We start from the raw sequence: 3,906 nt of genomic DNA, 5'->3' as shown, positions 1-3,906 counted from the left end.
ATGCAATTTATTTATCCAAATAGTCCACACAGTATTTATATTTAAATACTTTATTTTCATTTCACAAAAAAGAAAAAGCAACAGTGTTTGCAATTACACATGCCTTTCAGTCAGTGCTGGTCATATGCAAAACAAGTTATCAGAAGTATAAAGAAAAATAAGCCTTTTCCCTTTACAAGTGACACAACACAATTTGCATATATATTATATTACACATACTGTTTTCAAAATTTTCCACAAAAGACAGGTTATGATACAAATTTAGAATTCCACCCATAAGCTCAGATTCAAAGAAGTGAAGATCCGTATAGGTGTCTAAATACAAAAACGTAATAGTTTTACAAGTTTCCAAATAATTACTTTTCAAAGTGTTTGAAAGAGACTACTACTCTTCATAGCAACGTGGAACACTTGGGTTTAATCAAGACGGCTAGGAGACTAAGTTTGTCTCAGCGTGAGTTTGCTCATTAATGCAAATGCTCCAATTATGCTGTAATTCTCATTTCATATATATATATATATATATATATATATATATATATATATACATACACACACATACACACACACACACACATACATACACAAGTGTATTATTGTACTGATGGTTTACACAGTGCAACTTCTGGAGCATTTCATTCAGCTAATCCATGACCTTTACTTCTTTGAAGTATTTCAAATTAAGAACTGCTCAGAGATATCACTAATGACTACTATGACTAATTTCAAAAAGGTGTCCCTTTCTCTCTTATTTATGATCATAATTACATGTGTCATGAACAAACTTTTGTTTTTTCTACAGCAGCAGGTATAAATAAGCAAAGTACAGGCTAATATTTCAACACTAGGACCTGAGAATTTGATATGGTAAATGACATCTCTTCGCAAATGTTCTAGGAGTCCTATCTAGCAACGTTTCTAAAAAATATATATAATAGAACAAAATAATATAGCAAACCTTCAGCATTAGAAACAAAGTTTGCTCAGAAGCTTGAAGGAAAAAAGCAAGGAGGAAAGAAAGGGAGGCAGGGAGGGAGTGAGGGATTTTACACATGCATTTTCTTTGATACAGACAAATGTGGAGTCCTAACATTTACCATGTGGTGGATGAAGAGTCAATATGATTCAAGAAAGCGAACACACATGTCTGGATATATGAAATGCATGCAAAAACATAGAGCTGATGAGGCAACACCGGCTTACATGTTTAAGTGTACTTGAGTATAACATCTAATACTGCAGGCGAAGAAGAAGAAAGAAGAAAGAAGAAAGAAGAAAGAAGAAGAAAGAAGAAGAAAGAAGAAGAAGAAGAAGAAGAAGAAGAAGAAGAAGAAGAAGAAGAAGAAGAAGAAGAAGAAGGAGAAAAAGAACAAGAATGGTCCAGCTAATGGAGAATGGAAGGGAGAGATGCAGCCACACAGAAGAGCTCTGGGTAAGAAAGGACCAACTTGCCTTCCCATAGATGGGTGTTGAAAGACAGGAGGGCTAGCTCCCCAATTCTTAAGGGAATGATTTTTGGGCCCATGTTGTTATTCACTAGAACCACTGCAATAACTCAAAAAGTTCATTCCAAAAGTCAAAATAATTTTTATTGGCTACACAAGAATATGCTATCTATAGAACTGCAAGAGACTTCTGCAAATAAATCAGAATTCCAGCCCCCCAAAGAAGCTACTCTCAAGGGTCTTCAAATGAGTTCTAGGCAGCACTTTTACTGGCTTACCAGTTACTAAAAGATTAATCAGCAATGAACGTTAAACACACTTTTTACTTAGTATGATCCTCTTGCCTTTCTGGAATTTCCACAGTACAGGTCCCGTCTCACCCTTTCCTTCAGTTTCAATCAATGTAAGAAATGCTGACCCTGATTAGCTTTCACAACTCAACCATGTCCAAGTGTCTGCTCCCATCTTATTTGCTGTACATTTGTTAGCCATTAGTTACACCACCCCAATGCCTCTCAAGTCACAGGACAGGGATCTGGTGGGACTTTATTTTTGTTAGATCCATGCACAGCCCTGCAAGGGACTAAGTATTAACGAAAAATAATGAAAAAAAAAAGAGGGAAGCAGATTAGATATGCGCATAAATATATTTATACGTTTAAAGGCATATTTCCTAGAGAATAAAACAAAATAAGCACAGAACAACAACTATACTAGCCACTGATAAATGAGGAAATATGTGGGGAAGGAAGAAGTGAACTGTCAATTTATGAAACTCAATTTCCTTTAGGTCCCTACATAGATAGCCATGCGAAGAACTAAATACAAAATGAAAGGAAATATATTCATATGTATTAAGAATATTCCCCTGCCGAAAATAGAAACCCCTCCAAAAAGAAAAAAGCCAAGTAAATAAACAATACACAACTATTCTACTCACTATTGCCAACACAGGCAATAAGGGAAAGGGGAGAAGGGGAGATTTGTCATACACTGATCCTCGATTTTCATTCAGTACCTATACATCCATGCTAAGAGTAGGTACAAAATCAATTAATACGAAAACATTTATATACATTTTTTAAAAGTTTGTACGCTATCCTTATCCTTTCCCCACTACCCACCCAAATTATCTCTCCCCCTAAAAAAAACACCCCAAATTATAAAACTATTGCCAATGCAGGCAGTGAGGGAAGGGAAGCAGAGGAGATTTATCATACGTATGGACCTCCGTGTTTCATTATGTACTTACAAGTCCCAGCAAAGGACTGGTTACTAAGTGAAATAACACACAAAATGTAGCAAACATTTATATACATTAAAAAATTCACACACACACACACACACACACACACACACACACACACAGACTCCCCCCACCCCCCACCCCTCCAAAAAAAGAAACAAAACATCTATTCTTCTACCACTGCCCACCAGGCAATGAGGGAAGGGGAGTAGGGGAGATTGTTCATAGAATCAATCGCAACTTTCATGAAGTACCTAAATAGTCATGAGAAGGACTAGATTCAAAACGAAGTGAACACCAAAAAGAGGCAGAAACATTTATATACATTTAAAAAACCACCTATCTTATCTAATAAGCCCATTCCCCATTAATAACCTCTAAAACAAAAAACAGAAACCAAGCCCTACAATTGTGCACAGGCTATAAGGGAAGGGAAGAAAGGTTTATCATGTCTCCGGATCTGGGCCTCTGCACTACATTTGAGATCTACAAATCCAAACAAACAAACAAACAAACAAACAAACCTGGTTGAAGTAAAAGAGCAAGCCACAAAAACAAAAAAGCAAACAAAAAACATGCAGCAGACATTTATATACACTTTTAAAACCGTAAACCCAGAAATCCCCCACCACCCTGCTAAAAAAAACCCATCTAAACAACTATACCACTAGTCATTGCCCAGATAGGCAACAAGGGAAGGGGCCAAGAGGAGATTTTCTTCATAGAATGAACCTTAATTTTCATCATGTACCTAAATATCCATGGAGATCTAGGTACAAAATGAACTAACAGAAAAAAGGAACAAAAACATTCATATACATTGAAGAGTATATATCCCCACGCTCTCAAGGGAGGGAGCGGTAGAGTAAAAAATTAATCTAAAACTACTCTAAACTATTGCCCACAGAGGCAATAAGGAAAGGGGAAAAGAGGAGATTTTCATACAACCGGACCTCCACGTCTCATTAGGTACCCACACGTCCAAGTAAGGGACGCGGTACAAAATGGAATAACACAATATAGTAACAAACACTGTATATACAGTTTTCAAAAGTATATATCCTGCCCTTTGTCCCTTCCCACACACCAAAACTTCAAAAAAACTGAACTACTTTAAAATTATTGCCTATGTAGATAAAAAAGGGAAAGGGAGAAGAGGAGATTGCTATCCATCTAGAACTCCACGGTTCATTAGGAACCTACGGGTCCAAGTGA

This window comes from Lynx canadensis, chromosome A1, assembly GCF_007474595.2.
Source record: "Lynx canadensis isolate LIC74 chromosome A1, mLynCan4.pri.v2, whole genome shotgun sequence".
In the NCBI taxonomy this organism is placed as follows: Eukaryota; Metazoa; Chordata; class Mammalia; order Carnivora; family Felidae; genus Lynx; species Lynx canadensis.
The sequence above is the reverse complement of the archived record's forward strand: the minus strand, read 5'-3'. Positions refer to the sequence as shown.